General features: G+C 46.3%; 1 protein-coding gene across 2 annotated transcripts in view; it reads left to right on the top strand.

The window, feature by feature from the left end:
• Positions 1 to 23,375, top strand: part of UHRF2 (ubiquitin like with PHD and ring finger domains 2) — a 1,897,232-nt gene that overhangs the window by 897,995 nt on the left and 975,862 nt on the right. The window lies entirely within an intron of this gene.

The raw sequence follows: 23,375 nt of genomic DNA, 5'->3' as shown, positions 1-23,375 counted from the left end.
TTTTGGAAAAATATCTGGCACGTAATGTTCTGAAATGGTTACTATTGCACTTGCAAGGTTTTGTAAAAAACAAAACAATGCGAAACATACACATCCCTACGATCATACTTGTAAATTATTGAAAAGGGATAAAAACAGGGAACTGAGACATTTGAAGAGAAGCAATTTGGGCGGTGAAGACAGTAAGGCAAAGCGGAACAAAATTCTATCTGTTTATAAACAAAATCTAAGATTTGCCCGTATTTCAAGATACAACGAGGTGAATTGTTAATTAATTCGCGCCATCACGTCTCACGATACTCGCGTAATTTGGCGCACTTTGAAAGCTGATAATAAATGTGTTGCATTGCTTTCTCCGAATTGCATTCCTGATCAGACCTGGCAAACCTATATAAGGGCTAAATATCAACTGCCTTGCGATTTTCGGCACGCCCCAAGTGTTCCTCTGGAGTATTACAATATCCCTAGGTTGAAGTGGAATTGTGGTGATATTGTTTGGGCAATTTCTAGGCTGACATACTCAAAAGCTGCAGAGCCTGATGGCCTTCCCCCATGTCTTTATAAGGCGGACCCTGCGTTGTGGGCTGTCATTATAAAAAACAAATTTGAAACTATCATTAATTCTCGGGATGTTCCACCATCATGGCTAACTGCAAACATAGTACCTATATTTAAAAAGGGCGATCCGCTCGGCCAGAGAACTACCGACCAATATCACTAATTGACACTGAGGCAAACATTTTCGCGATTCTTCTTTTACATGATCTTGAGAAAGTGATTGAGGCCAAAGGTTTATACTCAAAATTTCAAACTGATTTTAGCAAGAACATACCCTAAATGCAGTCATTATGTCATATATTATTGCCGGAGCAAAAGAAAAGAATTCTATCCCTGTTTACATAGCAATGATTGATATGAGCTCAGCTTTTGATACCGTTGTTCGCAATTTGTTATGGAAGGTAATGATGAAGCTATGAATTCCAATTGTTTTGTTGTATTGGATTATAAAGCTCCACACGAATACATCATATAGAATAAGAATTTCACTGGAAGGTGGCACCACGGTTCCAATCTGCACAGAAATAGGCTTGAAACAGGGTTGTAACCTTTCAGCCACCCTGTTTAACCTATATCTATCTGATTTGGGTGAGAATTGGGAAAATGGGAATTTGTTTTCTGTTAAAGTTGGGAATATCCATCTGAAATGGATTGCTTTTGCAGACGATATTAATTTGTTCGACCCTACCCTGGCAGGGCTTCAAACTAAACTCTCACTTTTTGAGATATTTGCAAAAGCACATAATTTGACTCCCAACCCAGTAAAAACTGCTATCATGAAATTCGGAGTGAAATCTAAAAAAGGCAATTATAGATGGCAAATAATGAACACACAAATATCATGTACTAACAATGCAATCTACTTAGGGTATTATTTATCAGCCCAAAATTCTATCAATTCATGGTCTGCAATCATTAAAAGCAAGACTCGACCACTCTTGTCTCAAATGAAAAAGATATATACCCGGTATTGCAAATTCTCCTTAATCCCGTTAATAGAATTTATGACATTAAAAATTGAAAGTGTCATACTCTACAAACTCGATGTCTGCTTATGCGACATGACTAGTGTGCTTGTTAGTTTACAGGGCTCTTTTCTGAAATCTGCAATGTTCTTACCAATGTCGGTTCCAAATGCTATCATCCGACATGAATTGGGGCTGGTATCGCTTTCAACTCGATGGAAATGTAGACAGTTGTCCAGCTATGTTAAAATACATTATCCACCTACTAATTCATTGTACATGGACATGAACAAAATGCTGGGCTCGCAAACCTCTAATTCTTTTTTAATTACCATTCGAAAATGCAACAAATATTAGGTGATGCAAACATCACTGTCGACGATATACAATACCGACCTAGCTATGCCACAAAAAAGCTTTTCGAAATGGATTGGTGTGTAACCATCGATACGATCATGATCTATAGGCTATATAAAGAATATGGTCTACATGTAAAGCAGCGCATCCCACGTTATGATCATGTTACATTATTTCCTTGTGAATATACTCGAAAGGTATATATTTGTTATAGACTGAACTTATACCGCACAAGAGAAAGAACTAAGAATTGGAAAACGATTGAATCAAAAGGTTGTGAGGGATGTCGCTTTGATGAATGCAATGAACCTTATGAAACATTGAAGCATTTCATACTGTACTGTCCTCATTATAAGAACATCGAGATTGATGAAATTTGGGAATACTGAATATGTGGACTGTCTCGAAGCCCTGTGGTCTAGAATGATGCAGGGACTACATAAACCCCTAATTTATGAGCTGGCAAGTTTTTGCAAGCATATTGAGAAGGAATTGAAGTTATATATATAGTTGACCTGGTCATATTTCTTAAAAGAAACAAATTATTTGTATTGTATCTATTTTTACTGCTTTAATATGATTGAATAATGGTCAATTTTAAGATTTTAGATTTTTGTAAAGGTTCTACATGAAATTGTTTTATGTAATTGAACCAAATGCAAATTAAAAAAGGGGCTTTGTCCAGTTCCAGAGTGTACTGAATTATTGTATGCATATTCGGCGATCCAAAGAATGTCTTTCCAATTACTCTCAGTCTGATGTAACATACAACGCAGGTATTGTTCGAGAGTCTGGTTGGTCCTCTCCGTTTGACCATCGGTTTGGGGGTGGTGACTGGTCGATAACCTCACATCGATTTGTGCCAATTGACAGCATTTTTTCCAAAAATGTGAAATGAATTGACTGCCCCGGTCAGAGACCAATACGGACGGAAATCCGTGTATGCGAACAATGTTTTCGAGAAACTCCTTGGCCAGGATTGAAGCTGAAGGTAATCCCTTTAAAGGAATAAAGTGGGCCATCTTGGAAAAAAGATCCACAATAACTAGAATGGTGTTAAATCCATTGCATGAGGGAAGATCAGTAATAAAGTCTAACGATAAGGTGTGCCATGGTGTAGGTGGAATGGCTAAAGGTTGTAAGAGTCCAGCTGGTTTTTTCTTTTGACTTTTGTTTTGGGCGCAAATGCCACAAAACATCACAAATGATTTAATATCCTTTCGCTAGGTGGGCCACCAGAATTGTCTTTTAATTTTAGCTTCAGTTTTTGCAATACCTGGGTGCCCCTCCATTAGGGTATCATGATAACGGGAAATGACTGGCTCTTGTAGTTCCTTGTGTGACAGAAATAGCCGCCCTTGGTAATAAGGCAGGTCATTGGTGACAGAGTAGTCCGGGCCTTTCTTTACCCAGTCCTGCAGGGCTGTAGGATCAAAGAGTTGCTGGATCTTTACCTGAATGTCCTCTAATGTCTGTAGAGTAGTCATGCCAAGAATCCTTTGTTCGGAAATTATAGGTACTGGTTCTGGGTTCACTTCTGCCTCTCCCATCCCTATTCGGGATAAGGCGTCTGCTTTACCATTCTTACAACCTGGTCGATAGGTTCTCACGAAATCGAACTCGGCAAAGAACAATGCCCATCAGAGTTGGCGTGACAATTGGGCCTTGGCTGTTTTTAAATACTGTAAGTTCCGGTGATCGGTGATCACAGTAATGGTATGCCTGGCACCGAGAAGATAGTGCCGCCAAGCCTTGAAGGCGGATTTAATGGCTAATAACTCCTTGTCGGTAACTGCATAGTTTAACTCGGGTGCCTGGACCAAAATGCTACTGGGTGAAGCTGGCCAGTTTCAGGGTCCTTTTGAGACAGGACAGCTCCCATGGCTAGACTGGATGCATCAGTTACCACTATGTATGGAAGTTCAGGGCGCTGGTGCTTTAATACAGGTGCAGACGTGAATTTCGCGTTCAGCTCTTGGAAGGCTTTTTCAGCTTCTTCAGTCCACATAAAGCATTTATTTTTTCACAAGAGTGCTGTGATGGGATGTACAACATGTGAAAAATCAGGGATGAATCTGCGGTAGAAATTGGCAAAGCCGAGCATGCTTTGTACTCCTTTGACTGAACTTGGTGATGGCCACTTAAGGATTGCGTCCACCTTTCGAATTCAACTTCTGGGGCATGAAAAACGCATTTTTCCATTTTGCATATTGTTTGTGCTAGCGCAATTTCTCAAGGACTGCTCGGACATGCTTCACATGGTCAGATTCTGAAGAGGAGTATACTAGAATATCATCGATATATACGACAACACAAACGTCAATGAGTTCACGAAGGACATCGTTCATGAAGTATTGGAAGGCTGCTGGTGCATTGCACAACCCGAAAGGCATCACCTGGTATTCGAATAACCCATACTTAGTGCGAAAAGCAGTCTTCCATTTGTTGCCCTCTTTTACACGTACCAGATGATATGCCCCCCGGAGATCTAACTTAGTGTATATGCAAGCGTCCTTCACTTGGTCTAGTAATTCAGGGATCAGAGGCAATGGGTATTGGTTCTTAACAGTTATCTGGTTCAATGCATGGTAGTCTATGCACGTTCTGAGGTCACCTTCCTTTTTGGACACGAAGAACAAAGCTGAAGATGCAGGAGACTTGGATGGGCGAATGAAACCATTGGCAAGGTACTGGTCTAAGTATTGTCGCAGGTGAAGTTTCTCAGGTTCCGTAAGGGCATAGATCCTGCTACAAGGGGGTTGTGCACCGGGTATGAGATCGATTTGACAATCGTACGATCTGTGAGGTGGTAAAGTGTTTGCCTGTTCTTTTTGGAAGACATCCTGGAATTCCTGGTATTCTGGAGGTAGTTGCATGACTGCTGTGGTTACTGTGGCCAGGCCTGCATTCAGATTTTTCTTTGGGTAACAGGTTTGTGCACAATCCGGGAAGGTTATTCTTTTCTCTCGCCAATCAATGGAAGGATTATGTGTTTCCAACCAAGGTATCCCCAATATTATTTGGAACTGTGAGGCTTTGATTAGATCAAACACAATAGTCTCTCGATGCCCATCCTGACCCAATAGTGTCATCTCTGTGGTGGAATGAGTTACAGGCCCAGAGGCAATTTCAGTTCCATCGACTGTGGTGATGACATCTGAGGTGGTTTTTCGGCAGAGAGGTAGATTCATCCTGGAAGCCAATTCGTAGTTCACATAGTTTCCTATGGCCCCGCTATCAATGTATGCCCTTACTGCATGCATACGCGATGGCTGCCTTGGATCTACGAGGATGAAATGCGAAGTCTGAGTATCCTTCTTCAAGCTCGGCAAGCGGACCTCTACGCTTGTCGGGCGTGGTAGTTTCCTGAGTCCGGCTCCATATGGCTTTTATCAGCAGCTCCTACCACCTTCTTGGGTGGTTTTACAGGGCAATCCCGTAGTAAATGCCCAGAAGTTCCACAATATAGACACAATTGCGTTTGCTGTCTCCTTTCTCTTTCCTTCTGGGTTAAGGGTCCTTTAACCCCTCCGATTTGCATGGGTTCTGAAGCATCTGCTCCTTTGGGGTTAGCGTGGGTTTTGACCAAAACCCGATTCTCAAACTTGGCTCGATCAGCCTTTCAGTTCTGAAGTCTGTGATCTAACTGGACCACTAAGTCTATATATTCAGCGCAGTCTTGAGGTGGGTTCACGACTTGAGCCAAGACATCCTTGAGTTCTCCTCGAAGCCCTCGATGAAATAACGTGATTCGTTTTACCTCAGGCCATCCAGTTTCCACTATTAACCTATTAAAGGTTGTGATGTAGGATAGAAGGTCCTGGTTACCCTGTCGTAGGGACAAAAGTTTGTTATCCAGGGCCTGTCCTTGGGAGTGCCGGGCAAATAGTCTTTCCATGCTCATTTGAAAGCCCTGAAAATCCCGAAGAATTGGGTCATCCTGAGTAACTAGTGGAATTGACCAATCAGCTGCACTGCCGCTGAGATATGACAATAGAAAGGCTACCTTGGCTTGATCGTTTGGGAAGGCTCCAGGTCTGCATAAAAAGTGCAAGCGCCAATGGTTCATAAACACGGCAAACCTTTTGGGATCTCCGGCAAAGCGTTCGGGCGGAGCTAATGGACTATTTCCTGGTAAGTTTATTTGCACAGGGTTACTTGATAACACAGGAGCTGGATTTACCCCGGAACCTGGTAGGGGTGCTTGTTCAGCCTGGCTTTGCAGTAGTTGCCTAGCAAGGTCATCAGTTCGCTCCTTTGACAAAATCAGTTCTCTCCTAAGAGCATTGGTTTCTTGACGGGCGGAATGCACTTCAGCCCTCAGTTCCCCTAGTAATTGGGTCAATTGGTCAGTTTCTGAGGTATCCATAACGCCCGGGTGGGAATTTGTGGGTAGGCTTCACGTTCTGTTAAGCTCACCTGGCTCCCACAGGGGCGTCGATCTGAACTGGACAGCTGCGGTCTCCACCAATGTGACGCGTAGTGCCGAGATGACGGACTGGACTGGCCACCTAGCTTCGTTTGCTTGGCCCGTAGGAATATTCTTCTGCAAATGGAGAAAGGGAATTAACCACCCATGGAGTTGAGCGTTAACCCCCCCCACTCCCGCTGTTCTCCCCACTGATCACCTTTGATGTCCCCTCCTATATTCTCACCTGATGGTTTGGAAAGATGAGCTCTCTGTCCTGTATTGAGCGTAGGGACGCGTAGATAACCAGTTGCTTCACTGGCTCGAAGGAATTGGTGAGTTCCAGAACAATATTGACTCTGAGATTCCCGGCAAGACGCAATAAGTATGGAGTTCGTAAGAGTTCAGATGTCTGGCTTTCACTCTTGTCCGATTCCTTGCAGATTGCAGTTTGACCCTAGCGAAGAGTTCCTTGTGGCAACCGGTAATGTTCTGGTAAGGATTTGTATTATCCAACACAGTTCGATAAATAAAGCAATATGTAACCTGTTGCTTTCTCCTTTATTCAGGCGCTGAGAGAAAGTATGATGTCTCAGGGAATAATGCCTCCGGCGGTAAAATCAGGTAAGTCTATTGTGGTGAGGAGGTTTCCCCTTGTTTGTCCCTTTGTTTCACCTTGCTGCCTATTGTTTCCCCTTAGGGGCCGGGGTTTGGCAAAGATGCAATGGGAGCTGCGCCGACCCGTGAAGAGGATTAGTACCCCCAGTGGTAAAATCAGGTAAGTCTATGGGGGGTAACTAATATTGCCTCTGTGTATTCTCTTGGCTCACCTTGCTGTTCTTGTCTTCCCCTTAGGTGCCGGAGTGCGGCGGGAACATGCAGGAGGATGCAGTGGAATGTGAAGATGCTGTGAAGGCCGGTGAGTTTAGCGCGGCGCTGCAGCAGGCGAGGCGACGCGCATAAAATAACTTCTTTCTTCCAGCTCGAAGGCGCGATGGATCGGGAATTCAGGTAAGGATCAAAGGTATTGCTCTTGTTCTAACCTTTTCTCCTTCTTTCTCCCTTTTTCTAGGAGCTCCAGACTCGAGGCAGGCGTGGCAGAAGACTGAATGCAGACTTGCAGACACAGTGAGCATTACGCTGCTGGATGCAGAATAACCCGAAGCGTGTGCTGCTCTTCGGGCGTGGTTTAAATAGCCTCCAAAGTAGTCCCAGGTAAGTATTCCTCCCCTGCCCCACACGAGTAAAAAATAGTCCCTAGGTAAAGTAGTCCCTTGCAAGCCTCTTTTGGCTTGGCGCTCTTGCAGCATGGTCTGCATCAGGTAAGTTTGCAGCATGGTCTGCATCAGGTATTTAATCTATGAGCCTGGCGCCTATGGCCAGGACTGATTCTCCATATGAGGCTGGCGCCATAGACGCCAGGACTGCAACCAAATATCCCCTAGCAGGGGTTGTTGGGCTTGCTTGGGATAACTTGATGCCTGCTTCCGGGGTTGCTGGACTTGGTCTGGGTCCCCGGGGGTAGGCATCATGACAGCCCTTCTTCCCTCATCCCACACACATATTGCCTTGTGGCGTCTTTAATACAATTTTCTGCAGCATATTTGGCAGTCAAGTCTGCTAAATCGTTCCCTTGAGACACATAATCTACCACCTTACGTTGAGCTGCGCATTTGACCACTGCTACCTTGGTGGGTAGCGTCAGTACATTCAGTAATTCACATATTAGCGCAGCATGTTTAACCTTTGTGCCCTGTGACGTTAGGAACCCTCTTTCAGCCCAAAGTTTTCCAAAATTGGAAACCACTCCATGTCCATATGCTGAATCAGTATATATGGCAACACGCTTTCCTTCACTACATCTCAGGGCTCTGATCAATGCATGTAATTCTGCTGCTTGTGCAGATTTCTCCGGGACCCTCCCCATATCTACTATGGTTTCACACGTTGCCATTGCGAAACCTGCCACTGTTTCTCCCGACTCCAATTTGTAACAAGACCCATCGCAAAACAACATGCCATCCCCGTCTTCCAAGGGCCCATCTTGTAGGTCTATTCTTCCCTTTGTGCTTTCCTCTGTTCTAATTACACAATCATGCTCCGCTTCATTCATATTTGGCTGGATTGGTAACAAAGACAAAGAGGCCAGATTTCATACATTACAGCGCTCAATCTTGACGTTTCTACTGAATAAATGCATTTCGTATTGTGTCAATCTTGCAGCAGTAAGGTGCTGGGTCTGAACTCTATTCAGCAGTAGGTCCACAGCATGTGGTACCCTCACTTTAACATCATTTCCCAAAATTATTCCTGCACTCTGTTTCAGAGCTAGGGCTGCCGCAGCCACTGCCCTCATATATGGTGGCAATCCCCTTGCAAGCGGATCTAGACCTGTTGAAAAGTAGGCGCAGGGCCTCTGCCTTCCGCCTTTTTCTTGCATTAATGCTGATACAGAACACCCATCCACCTCATCTACAAAAAAATAAACCATCTTAATTAGGTGTTCCCAGCGCTGGCGCACTACATAGGGCGCTCTTTAGGGTGTCATATGTCTGGTTCATTTCCTCTGTCCAACAGAATGTTTCGCCCCCCTTTCCATCTTCAGTGCCACCAAAAGTCATTTTGCTGTCACTGAGAACTCGGGAATCCAATGTCTACAATATGACAATACTCCTAATACCTTTTGCAAATCTCTGTTGGTCCTGGAACTTTGCATGGATTGGACCAATGCCACCCAATCAGTTGATAACGCCATTCCTTCAAATCTCTTCAAACTGGCATCAATTCCGCTGACAGTATCAGCAAGGCCATGGCGGCAAGTACTACAATTCGCAGGCATGAGTGGTTACGGAAGTCTGGCTTTGCTCCAGATGTACAGGCCAGACTTTTGAATATGCCCTTTGACGGCTCTTCTTTATTCAGTAAAAAGGCTGATGACAGTCTGGAAAGGTTGCAAACATCTAAAGCAGCAGCAAAATCTTTAGGAACTGCAATCCGCCGAACTCCTTTTTGCCCCTCAGGAACCTCTTGGAGAGGAAAGTCCTTTCGCTATTACTCCGCATTCGGGAGAGGCAGAGGACAGCTGGCTTAAAGAGGCCAAAAGAGATCCACCCGAGGTGGACTGGTCAAAAGTACTAAGGCCGCAGCAGGTGCCTCTTTACCCTCGGCATCTGCATCAGCTGCCCCCAAACCATTCTGAGGTCTTTCCACACAAAACACCTGTAGGAGGCAGGTTAACTCACCATCTGACGGAATGGCAGGCTATTACGTCATATGCTTGGGCATTGGAGACAGTTGCCCAAGCTTACTGCCTACCCTTTCTACGCATCCCTCAGAGTAATCCACTGGGGAACAGCTCTCTAAAAGTTCCAGATCCGCTCCTCTTGCAGGAAATTGTAGACCTGCTAGAGAAAGGTGCCATAGAACCAGTACCTGTAGCGGAGAGGAACAAGGGCTGGTACTCCCCCTACTTTCTCATACTGAAGAAAGACGGAGGACTGAGACCTATCTTGGACTTAGGAGAATTGAACAAGTTCCTCAGGAAGGACAAGTTCAAGGTGGTAATTCTCTCTCAGATCCTTCAGACCTTCCAGCTCCAGGGCTGGCTGGTATCTCTTGACCTCCAGGATGCTTATTTCCATGTGCCAATCCATCTCAAACACAGGAAATACCTGAGGTTCGCAATTGGCGGCTCTCATTATCAATTTCGAGTTCTGCCATTTGGGCTGACCGCCGCCCCGAGGGTCTTCACCAAGCTAATGTCGGTAGTGGCTGCAAGTCTAAGGAGGGAAGGGATTCACGTCTACCCCTACCTGGACGATTGGCTGATCAGAGCTGTATCTCCAGAACAAGCTCAGATTCAGCTAGATTGTCTGCCACTTCCTTCACAAACTGGGCTTGTCCCTCAATTTAAAGAAATCACGGATGATACCATCACAGAGACTCCAGTTCATTGGAGCGGTCCTGGACACTTCCATGGGAAAAGCCTCGCCACCAGAAATGAGGGCTCAAGATATTCTGCAGATGGTCAACAAGTTTCAAAATGCCCAACATCTCCCAGCCTTTGACTTTTTGAGATTGCTAGGCCTCATGGCATCCTGCATCTTCCTTGTGCCAGAGGCTCGCCTGAGAATGAGATCTCTCCAGTGGGCACTAAGAACCCAGTGGTCACAGTTCTCAGGAAGAATGACAGATCTCCTTCGGATTCCAGACAAGGTAGCCCACGACCTTCAATGGTGGGCCTATCCAGAGAACATCTTGAAAGGAGAACTGTTTAGGCAACTATGGCCGGAGATAACAGTAGTCACAGACGCCTCACTCACATGGTGGGGAGCCCATGCCAACGACTTGACCATCAGCGGTCGTTGGTCTCCACCTGTCAGAATCCAGTTGCCCACGTCGTGTATCCGAAGAGTTCTTCCTCCCGATGGAACCCTCTGGCCCCAGGAACGGACAGCCAGAGCGATCAATCAGAGGAAAGAACGGATACCTGATGAGACCCAGAGGACGCAGGAGTTGTAATGTAGAGTCAGGGTGGTACGAGTAGCCGAGGACAGGCGTTGGATCGTTACTCCGGGGGGAACCAGATGGAACCAGGAAGAGAAGAACTCCGAAGTCCACAATGCAGAATATCAGCAAAGCTCAACCACCTATCCCGCCGGCACGAGGACGCCTAAATACACACTAGATAGTGTGCGTCACAAGGAAACCCCAGGTTGGAAGTTCATAAGTTCCAAGTGCAATAATCCAAAAGTTCAAGAGTTCCAAGGTCAACAATCCAAAGTTCAAGAAAAGTTCCAAAGTTCCTCAAAATAACCAGATGCAGTCCAGATGATTGATGATCCAGAAGATAACCGAAGAGCAACCAAAACCAATGGGCGAAGGCTAGGAAATCCGTGAGCGGTCCGAGGTCGAAGAATGATGCGGGCAGCAAACAAGAACAAGGCAGTCCAAAATCCAAAGCCAGGTAAACGGTCCGGGTCGAGGCAACGAGGTAATCAGAAATGCTGGAGGGAAGGGGAAGGGAAAGGGACAGAACCGGGATGATAAGGAAAGCTGGATACAAGGTACAAGATACGAGGCGCCACCAATTCTCAATCAGAAGCACCGATCTGGAGTGTAGGCGGAGACTATAAAGGTGAGGTCACATGACAGCGTTCCGCGGCTTCCAGCGTCGACCGTGGGAAACGCTGAGAGGACGCCAGCGTTGCCATGCCAACTTCCAAGCCCCTGGTTGTAGTGTTCTTAAAGGGCTATGCATCCGTTTCTTGACACTGCTTACACGCCGGTACATGACAGTTTCCTCCCTCAAAGGGGGTGTCACCCCCCGAGCAGACCAGAAACGAGACAATAGGGCCGGAGCATGGATGTTTCCCACAGGTTCCCACGTACGGTCTTCGGGACCATAGCCCTTCCAATCGACCAGATAGAGGCGTCTGCCCCTTCGGACTTTGGTATCCAAGATCGCACCCACCTCATATTCATCAAAACCACGCACCCTAATCGGTGGTGGCTGAGCAGGAAGTCTGGTAGATGGGTGGCATGGTTTCACTAGAGAGACATGGAATACCGGGTGTACCTTCCATTTTGCAGGAAGAGCCAATCGGAGGGCCGCAGGGTTAATAACCTGCAGAATGCTGTAGGGACCCACGAACCGAGGCAACAGGGATCTTCGACCAGGCAGGCGTAGATTTTTTGTGGACAGCCAGACCTTCATCCCCGGTCGGTAGTTAGGGGCCGGTGAGCGATGTGCATCTGCCGATGACTGGGCCTGTAATAGTTGACTCTTAACTATAGCGTGGGTATCTGATAGGTTCCTAAGACAACCAGAGGCAGCCGGATTTTGTAATGGCCAATCAGCAATACTGGGCAAAGACCGGGGGTGTTGGCCATATAGTGCAAAGAACGGAGATAGACCTGTCGCCGTATGCATAGAGTTATTGTAGGCGAACTCGGCCAGAGGTAGAACAGAAACCCACGTATCTTGGCGTTGGTGGGTAAGACATCGTAGATACTGTTCCATGGTGGCGTTAAGCCTCTCTGTTTGCCCATCGGTTTGTGGATTGTAAGCACTAGAGTACCTGCCGTCTATACCCAACGTTGAAGTCACGGCTCTCCAAAAACGAGAAGTGAACTGTGGTCCCCGGTCAGTAACAAGAATGGAAGGCAGACCGAATCTTCGGTAGACGTTCTTCAAGAACAGTTCCGCCAAAACCGGAGCAGAAGGAATCCCCTGGCAGGGTACAAACAAGGCTGATTTAGTGAAATAGTCCACGACCACCCATATAGTGTCGTAGCCGTCGACTACCGGAAGCTCTACTACGAAATCCATAGAGACCATAAACCAAGGCTTGTCTGGAATAGGCATGGGTTGAAGCAGGCCCACCGGTTTGCCCGGTTGATGTTTACACTGTGCACAAATGGCACAAGAAACGATGTATTCCCGAACATCGTGTGACATGGAGGGCCACCAGCACCACCTTCTCAAAAGGTCAATAGTTTTCCCAGTCCCTGGATGTGCCGCTACCGCTGAATCGTGACACCATTGTATGGCGGTGTGTCTTGTGTCGGAGTCAGGCACATATATTTTACCCTTCTTATAAGGCAATGAATTGATGACCTCCAACCCCAGGCTAGAAATCTCGGAGGGAGTAGTTCTCACCCATTCTTGTATCCTTGTTTTCAGAGAGGGGCGCAAGGTACACCCACACACCACTTGATTGGGTAATAGAAGAGCTCCTTTATGCTCGGATGGTTCAGGGACTCCATGGATGCGGGAAAGAGCATCAGCCTTCGAATTCAGAGAACCAGGGCGATAGGTAATGGTGAAGTTGAACATGGCGAAAAATTCATGCCACCTGGCATGACGTGCCGTGGTACACTTCACTGATTGCAGTGCCAAGAGATTCCGATGATCAGTAAACACTTGAACTGGTTCGGAAGACCCCAAAAGATGATGTCTCCATACCATAAAGGCGTCTCTTACAGCCAACAATTCCCGTTCTGTGATCGTATAATTCCGATCGTAGGAGGTGAGTTTTCTGGAGTGATACGCAACAGGATGTAAACCAGCGGACTCGGGGCACAGTTGGGACAGGATAGCTCCCAGTGCAACATCTGAAGCATCTGCTTCTACAATGAAAGGCAAAGAGGGATCCGGATGTTGAAGGACGGGAGCCGTGGTAAAAGCAGATTTTAGGGCCTCAAAAGCCTGTTGAGCTTCCTCGTTCCATTCAAACAAACTTTTAGTGCTGGTTAGTTTAGTAAGTGGAGAGGCAATGGCTGAAAAGTCTTGGATAAACCGCCGATAGAAATTTGCAAAACCTAGGAAGGATTGCAGAGCCTTCAAGGTATCAGGACGAGGCCACTCCAATATCGCGGTGATCTTAGACTGGCTCATTTGCACTCCCCGGCTAGTGATATCATAGCCTAGGAACTCTACCTCGGTTTCATGAAACCTGCACTTGTCCAACTTAGCATACAAGTGGTACTCTCTTAGACGTTGCAAAACGTTGGAGACATGGATGACGTGAGTGTCCACCGAAGGAGAGTAGACCAAGATGTCATCTAAGTAAACGACTACGTACTGGTCTAGCATGTCATGAAATACGTCGTTGATGAAGTATTGGAAGGTCGCCGGAGCGTTACATAGGCCAAAGGGCATAACGCAGTATTCGAAGAGGCCATATTTGGTTTTGAAGGCCGTCTTCCACTCGTCGCCTTCGCGAATCCGGACGAGATTGTAGGCTCCCCTCAAATCCAATTTAGTGAACACCTTAGCTGCACCCAATTGGTCCAATAAGACTGATATCAGAGGAATCGGATACTGATTTCTGATCGTGACGGCATTTAAAGCACGGTAATCGATGCAAGGACGCAGGTCCCCCTCCTTCTTAGGGACAAAGAACATGGGTGAGGCAGCAGGTGAGCGGGAAGGACGAATAAAGCCAGTCCTCAAGGATTTGTCAATATATTCCTTCAAAATCACGTCCTCTTTAGGGGTCAGGGAATATATGCGCCCAGACGGAATCTTAGCTCCAGGAATCAGCTCGATAGGGCAGTCATAGGGCCTGTGGGGTGGAAGTATCTCTGCCCCACGTGCGTCGAATACGTCCTGATATTTCCTGTACACCATAGGAAGGACAGTGTTAAGTACTGCCCCCACAGTACGGGTAGTTTCAGCAAGAGCATGACTTGGATTGGTGATCTCCGAACTGATAGTGAGGCATCTCCTTTCACAGTAATCCGACGGAAAACATACCTCCCCAGAATGCCAATCCACAGAAGGATTATGCAATTTTAACCAAGGTAAGCCAAGAATGAATTTAAACTGTGGTGCCGCAATGAGATCAAAGTAGATGCTCTCTTGATGACCGCAGTCAGTGATCATGGTGAGGTCAGTAGTCCGCTTCGTCACTAACCCAGAGACCAAGGAAGAGCCATCCACCGAATTTACCACTTCAGGACATGATTTGTGCATAACTGGCAGACCCAACTCCTGAGCATAAGTGGCATCCACGTAATTCCCTGTGGCGCCTGAGTCCAGGACCATCATCACGGCCCATTTCTCAGAACCGGGAGACGACAGGGAAACAGATAGACAATAAGGACTGTATATGGTAGGGTCTATCGAAGAAACACCCGGCATCTGGACCCCTTCAGTCACCGGGTTTTGGCGTTTCCCTGTTTCTTAGCAGGTTTTTTGGTACATTCTCGGAGCAAGTGGTCTGAACCTCCGCAATAGAAACATAATCCATTCTTTCTCCGGTGTTCCCTAACTTCAGCCGAGAGAGGGGTTCTAAGTGCCCCAATCTGCATGGGTTCCGTGGATCCAGCGGCAGGTAAAGGAACGGAGATAGCAACAGGAGGAACCGTTCTCTTTTCACCCCTCCGTGCTGCTTGTCGGGAATCGATCTGGAGAACCAAATCCAATAGTTCCGAAAAAGCAGTAGGTATCACCGGAACGGTAGCCAGTGTGTCTTTTAGGGAGTCGGATAGCCCTTTATAGAAGAGAGAGGCCTTCTTCTCTTCGGGCCAATTAGTTTCCGCCACCAGCTGATTGAACTTGGCTAGATAGGACAGGAGAGGTGTACTGCCTTGTTGGAGACCAAGCAGTTCTAAATCCGTAGCTTGTGTGGCATAACGTGTGTCGAACACACGACTCATTGCCTCAATTAGGGCGTCACAATTGTAAAGAAGATGACTGCCCTCTTCCAACAACGGATTAGCCCAGGCAGCCGCGGTACCCCCTAAATGAGATAACAGAAACGCCGCCTTAGTAGTGGAATCTGGAAAAGAGGCAGGACGACACAGAAAGTGTAGTCTACATTGGTTCAAAAAGGTCCTAAAGGTCTTGGGGTCTCCACTGAAGCGTTCCGGTGGAGCCAAAGGGAACTGGGTAGTCATATAAACTGGTCCAGCACCCTGTTGGGATGGACCAGCACCTGCCCCAGAGACACTGGCCAAAGGTGGGGCAGCTGCCCCAAGGGGTTGGAACCCTGCTTGCAACTCATCAATGCGTCGCTGCGTGGCTGAATGAGCCGCAGTCATATCATTACGTAAATCGGCCACCAATTGTAAAATAGTGGACAGCGTCTCATTGGTATCCATATTGAAAGGCTTCTGATTATGTCAGAATCCAGTTGCCCACGTCGTGTAGCCGAAGAGTTCTTCCTCCCGATGGAACCCTCTGGCCCCAGGAACGGACAGCCAGAGCGATCAATCAGAGGAAAGAACGGATACCTGATGAGACCCAGAGGACGCAGGAGTTGTAATGTAGAGTCAGGGTGGTACGAGTAGCCGAGGACAGGCGTTGGATCGTTACTCCGGGGGGAACCAGATGGAACCAGGAAGAGAAGAACTCCGAAGTCCACAATGCAGAATATCAGCAAAGCTCAACCACCTATCCCGCCGGCACGAGGACGCCTAAATACACACTAGATAGTGTGCGTCACAAGGAAACCCCAGGTTGGAAGTTCATAAGTTCCAAGTGCAATAATCCAAAAGTTCAAGAGTTCCAAGGTCAACAATCCAAGGTTCAAGAAAAGTTCCAAAGTTCCTCAAAATACCCAGATGCAGTCCAGATGATTGATGATCCAGAAGATAACCGAAGAGCAACCAAAACCAATGGGCGAAGGCTAGGAAATCCGTGAGCGGTCCGAGGTCGAAGAATGATGCGGGCAGCAAACAAGAACAAGGCAGTCCAAAATCCAAAGCCAGGTAAACGGTCCGGGTCGAGGCAACGAGGTAATCAGAAATGCTGGAGGGAAGGGGAAGGGAAAGGGACAGAACCGGGATGATAAGGAAAGCTGGATACAAGGTACAAGATACGAGGCGCTCTGGAGTGTAGGCGGAGACTATAAAGGTGAGGTCACATGACAGCGTTCCGCGGCTTCCAGCGTCGACCGTGGGAAACGCTGAGAGGACGCCAGCGTTGCCATGCCAACTTCCAAGCCCCTGGTTGTAGTGTTCTTAAAGGGCTATGCATCCGTTTCTTGACACTGCTTACACGCCGGTACATGACACCACCGGAGTCCAGACTACACATCAACCTATTAGAGCTGAGAGCGATCAGACTAGCGCTGAAAGCTTTCCTGCCATCAGTACAGGGGAGAAATGTCCTGATAATGACGGACAACACGGTGGCCATGCACTACCTCAACAAAAGAGGAGGCGTAGGGTTACTACCACTGTGCAGAGAGGCAATGCAGCTCTGGTTTTGGGCAGTTCAGGAAGGAATCTCTCTATCAGCAGTTCACCTTGCCGGAGAGAAGAACTTGACAGCGAACGCTCTGAGCAGGCAGAGCACAGTCTCCCACTATTGGGAGCTAGCTCATGAAGTCCTTCAAGAGATCTTTGCCCTTTGGGGAACCCCTCAGGTGGACCTGTTCGCCACCAGTACCAACAGGAAGTGCGATCTGTTCTGTTCAAGGGAATTTCCCTCGAGAGGAGCTCTAGGGGACATGTTCGTAGTGGACTGGGAGTTTCAACTCCTTTACGCGTTTCCACCAGTCCCTGTTATTCCTCAAATGATCAGGAGGTTGAGAAGATTCTGGAAAACCATGATCCTAATTGCCCCGGACTGGGCCAGGAGAACGTGGTGCCCGGACCTTCTGGATATGGCCATCTGCCCTCCAATCTGTCTTCCACTCAAAGAGAATCTTCTCTCGCAGAAGGGAGGTCAGGTTCTCCATTCAGAAATAAAAACCCTCAACCTTCACGTTTGGCTTCTGAAAGGTTGAGGTACAAGGATTGGGACCTCCCTGATGACGTCATGGAGGTGTTGCTTTCGGCCAGAAGGCCAGCAACAAAGTCTTTATACCGCTGCCATTGGAACAAATTTTGCAGCTGGTGTAGAGAGGACAATATCAATCCTTTTTCATGCGGTACACATACGGTGTTATCGTTTCTTCTCTACTTGTCAAACTGAGGCCTTCAAGTTGGCACTGTAAAAGGCTATCTCGCGGCGCTATCAATCTTCAAGCGCACTGCGGAGGAACCATCGTATTTCAAACTACCCTTAGTAATACAATTTCTCAAGGGATTAACTAATGTCTATCCTCCAAGACCATTCCAAGTTCCCTTATGGGACTGTTAGGGAGAATTCTCTGTTAAGGCTAATTTCCCAAACCTAGTGAGTCCATCAGCAGCTTTGCTGGATTTTTGGGGTTTATTTTTTTCTCCTGCTAAGAGTGAGACTCTTTTCCTCCCACTCTTAGACATGATTTGAGATATCTTTTGACTTTGAAATGTGTTTTATGGGCTATGGGGTCTTTTACTCCATAGGGCTACATGTATTTTTGGTATGTGTGTTACACAGCACCCTCCATGCCATAACACAGGGGTGTCATAGTGACCCCCAAACATAGACTCCGTACCCTGGGACTGACTACTGTCTCCCAGGGCATGTAAAGTCACCATTGGCTTTACTAGTCCTAAATTGTAAACAGAACCAGTACAAACCATCATATTGTGGGCATATTGGTAGGGGCAATTCGATTGCCCCTGGGTCTGTTGTTCGAGGGGGCACTATCCCGTCCCCCCTGAGCGAGTTTTGGCTGGTGGCAGTGGATACTACTTTTTATATTCAACCGCGAATATATTCCTATGGGATTTTCCCATTGTTCAAGGCTACTACTTTTTAACATAGCGTCAAACATACTGCCGGTTAATTTATTTAATATTAATTCACCGGTTGGTATTTTTTGCCAGAACTCGGTTCCAAAATGGCGTTTCTGTTCGCTTCTGTGACTCCAACCCAAGTCGAGCCCTTTGTTCCACTTTTTGGCGGGCTTCTCCACAGAAGCCTCCAAAAGTGGTGCCACTCTGTCTGGTTACCACAGGGGGTGTGGGAGGGGGTTTAGGCACCCTGGACTGAGTTGCCTCTGCAACTCAAGTCGCACTCTTGTGTGATTGGCCCAGTGGTGAGCCGCCCGGCTCACCACTTAGCATGTTTGAGTGACCGCTAGGACTGATGAATGAGGGTTTTCTGCATAAAAGCAGGGCTATGGGGACTGGGACTTCAGACGTCGCCACAGGACCAAAGAATCCGAAGAGGGAAAAGCTGAGCCGACCTGTAACGACGACACCACCGGTGGAGCCCTGCTGACCCGACTCACCACTTCTTCCAACGACAGAGGAGATCTTCATCCCGAAGAGTCTTCTTCCTTTGACTGGTGGGGATAACCAGTTTGCCCGCCTTTTCGCCTTCCCGGATCATCTCGTGGCCGCCTTGCCTGTGCCAAGCACTCTGGCAACGGGATACCATGTTTTTCCACTACCGCGAATAAAAGGGTAGTACCTTTTTATCCGGATAACTCTGCGGTTTCTTACCTTGCAGTGCAATGACCTTCAGCTTTCCTCCACGTTGAGATCATCTCTTCCTCTGGACGACGCCGCTACTTGCACCCGCTGCCAGGAACAACTGCCCCCGCTGGAGGATCCTCTCCACTTTGAAGGTACTGTGTCCGCCTGGCCTCCCTCGCAACAGTCTGTGTGGGGTGACTCTTAAATCCTCAACTTACCACTTGGGTTGGCCCTAGGCTGGCTAACTGAACTTTTCTAAGCTGAACTAATTCCTTTCTGAACTCTCTGCAAGACTTTCCAAGCCTTTTAAACTGCGTGATCTTGGGCGCATTTGTGTTGTGCTCTCTCCAAGAGGGAGCCTGGCCTCTGAACTGTTTGCTCACAAGTAGACTTTGACTTTCCTGCCTTGCTGAGTGCTTCTAAAGTATTGTGTTGTGTGCTGTTCCTAATTTCTGCCTTTTCCCTCCCTTTTTCTTAAACTTATTGGAGTGCCATCTTTAGTTAAGCGCTCACCTCTGTCTGGAAATAAGTGGTGTTAACTAAGACTTGGCTAATGAGGACTAAGGGATGTATATATATTAATAGTGACTGTGTTTTTGAACTTGCTTATAATAATAGTGCTAGACTGTTTCTACGTGTGTCTTTAAATAAATAATTATATATTTTGTTACCAAAGCTCTGGTCAGTGTTTGCTTGCGCTACTGTATTTTGGTACCTATCTTGTATGCTCTATATACTGTCTAACTCTTCTTGAGAGAAGTCTGGCTGCTCAGGGTTGCAATACTCAGCGTTCTGCAGGCGATTTTTCACTTACAAGTAAGTTACAACAATAACCGAGGCGAGCACTAGTAACGATCAAACTAAAATGTCACTATGAGTGAATGAGTGCACAGAGGCGGCTTTTCCACCTCTCACCCAACGACATTTAATACGAGCGCGTATGCTTTGAAGTCACCCTCCTCTTCTTTCTTCATAATTTCAGTCGCTCTCGGTTAAAGCAACTGTCCGACACTGCCACTACACCCGGCGAGACATCTACGGTCTTTTGACCGGGTGAGTTACGATTAAATTACGTTCACAACACTTGAGAATCTGATCCCTCACCAATGATCTGATCCTGACAAGCTGTTTCCGTCATGTCATTTTAACTATACAGGTGGCCATGATTTTTCTATGGGTACTAAGGAAAACAGGTTAGTTTATCTCTACCTCTGTGAAATACTTATTTGAGTTTCTCCAAATTCTGCATGAATCTAATTAGTGTATCTTTATGCCTTTAGGAAACCCCACTGAAATTTGAAAACTGAAATTTGAATCTTGCTGAAACTAAAACACATCCTGCCCTGAAGATGGATTTCCTACAATCCGAAACGCGTTGGCACTGACAAACTTAAATAGGAGTGTCTTTAGGAATATACTTCTGAGCTGAGTGAATGTGATTGCTCAGAAGCAGGGAATTTGAAATTGGACAACTATTGTCTGTTCAGTTTTGTATATGAATGGCTCAGTCAGACTATACTGCTAAAAAGTGTATCTTACTTTTGTTACCTACTGTGTATATGTTTTGTTACAGAGCATTCTGTCCAGATCAACTGAAATGCAATCATTTGTTTGTGTACTATAAACTTACTTTTACTTAGTATCCTGTGAATTGAATTAATTGAGTCTCACACCTTTTACACATTGAAGTGTGGGAAGTTGAATTTATTTTCAATGTGAATGATACAACTTAATGGCACCTAGGCCAGCCTGTTACCTGTTCTGAGCCCAGCCGAATTCTATGTTCACTGTGGACCTACAGCGTGAGAGGTCTGGGTATACCTGGAGCACCATTCTAAAACTTTAATACTTGATAGAGCTGACCCCTTTTCTTTGAACGTTTTGAAAATTTGTCCTACTGAACTAGTTTTCCCACAAGGGAGTCTTCTAGTCTCAGCCAGGCTGAATCACCAGTTGGGATTTTATTCCCATTAGGAGTGCAGCACAGGGTTACCTACTGGCAACAGTCTGTGCGTGTTTTGTTGCTCAGCCACAGCTACCAGGTAAATCTGGGTGGTAAAGACTGCTACCAATTGGGTTTACTGCCAACACCTGTGGTCTTAAGCCTTTTGCAATGGTCCCTAAGGGAACTGCACAGGTTTCTGCCTAAAAGGGACTTGAATTTAGTCTTAAATTTCCCAATGGGTACTCCCTTCGAACCACTCCACTCTTGTTCGCTGAGATTTCTCACCCTTAAAACGGTCTTATTAGTAGCACTAACATCTGCTAGGAGGGTGAGCGAATTACAAGCTCTATCTTGTAAACCCCCCCCCCCCATACAATTTTCCATAAGGACAAAGTTGTCCTACAGGTGAAGCCTAATTTCCTCCCAAAGGTGGTTTATGAATTTCACATGACTCTTGAAAATTACCTTACCTTCGTTCTACCCTCCCCCCCCATCGGGGAAAGAGGAAGAAAGGCTACATAGGATGGACCAAGGCGAGCTGTAAGCTTTTACATCAGCAGACTTGCTAGGATTAGGCAAGCAGACCAACTGTTTGTAGGCTACTCAGGTCACAAGTTGGGACTACCCATAACAAAACAGACCATTTCCAGGTGGATTATTTTGGCCAATCTGGAATGTTACAAACTGGCAGAGAAAGAGCCCCCTCAAAATCTTAGGGCTCATTCAACCAGGGGTATCGCAGACTCTTCGGCCATCCAAAGAGGGGTACCGGTCCGAGACATATGTGCAGCTGCCACATGGTCGTCCGCACATACATTCACAAGATTTTACAACCTGGATTCCTCCGCTAGTCAAAGACCAGATTTGGCAAAGCCATTTTACATTTGGTTCATTCCTAAAAGGGATACATGACATTCTTACTCCCACCTCCAATTACGTACCACTGCTATGGGAGTCTATCTAAGATAAGGAATACGTCGGAGGACACAAGCCCTTCGAAGAACAAGTTACTTCTTACCTGGTAACGTTCTTTCGATGGGATGTTCCTCCGACGTATTCCTTATCGCCCCTCCCATCCATCCCCACCGTAATACTTCCCTTGTGGTTGCAGCTCACGCTCCTTCAAGGTCAATAGCCAATTCATGCAAGGCTTATCTTATGCTACAAAACGGAACTGAGCAACGGACGCCGCGCATGGCTATTTATGGGCATGGTGACGTCGGCGCCGATACGGTGGCTGTCAAGGGACACCAACTCAGCGGACGTCGACGCGCAGCGCCCGCTACAGAGAAAAAATGTCCGAGGCCAGCAAGCTGGAGACGAATCATCTAAGATAAGGAATACATCGGAGGAACATCCCATCGAAAGAACGTTACCAGGTAAGAAGTAACTTGTTCGTTCATTCCAATTATTCCATGTTAGAAAAACATACCATATAGTGTCACACTTCCGGTCAAAGACGGAGGAATGGAGTCAGGTTGAAGCAAGTTGTTTAGGGGAGAAAAAAGATTTTGGAAAGTGGAAAAAAGACACTGGTTACAAAACTCATCCCCATATATCTAATCATTGAATACCAGAGAGACGAGTCAATTTAAAGTAGTGAATCTCATTCGAGATAACCTAGATCTGGTCTTATATTGAGCATGCCAAAGTCCATGCATCACAATATTAGAAAGATTTAGTCAGCCCATGCTACCTGGCCCAAAGTGATTGAATTAAGTAAGTGTCCATAAAATAAACTGAGCTGTCCGAAAATGTTGAGTAACGGTGTGTATAACAATTAATTGGTGCGTTTACCACGTGATATTGACAGTGCGGGTAATCATGACAAGCTTACCACAAAGGTGCCATTGAATTCCAGTCCCTTGATGGGATTAACGTGTTGTCACTTGGTCTCAAATGACCACCATATCTGAAAGCTTCTTATGGCAGTATTAGATTGCATTTACGATCTCTCAAGTGTTCAAAAATAAAATCCTCATTGCCAGTCTGGCTAAACAGACAAGGAATTGTTGATGCTGAGCATCACAATAATGAATACTCTGAAAATGAATTCTTACCTGTATAATATGATTCTGAAGTTAGAATTCAACAATTCCTTTGAGAATGAGTCTTCTTATCGTTTAATTGTTTCAATACATCTTCAATATCATGCTCAGAATTGGGGTTGCCTACAGAAAGTATAATGTTATACTATAATACAGTACTGTGAATTTCATAAATTCTATTCTAAATAGACCCGATTGTCATAGTGTAGACTGCCCCCCTGGTTGGCGATATTAAGAACTGATAAGAGTTAGTTCAGATAGAGTAATATGAGATGTTTCTACAATGATAA

This window comes from Ambystoma mexicanum, chromosome 6p (assembly GCF_040938575.1).
Source record: "Ambystoma mexicanum isolate Mex_15411 chromosome 6p, UKY_AmexF1_1, whole genome shotgun sequence".
NCBI lineage: Eukaryota > Metazoa > Chordata > Amphibia > Caudata > Ambystomatidae > Ambystoma > Ambystoma mexicanum.
The sequence above is the reverse complement of the archived record's forward strand: the minus strand, read 5'-3'. Positions and strand labels throughout refer to the sequence as shown.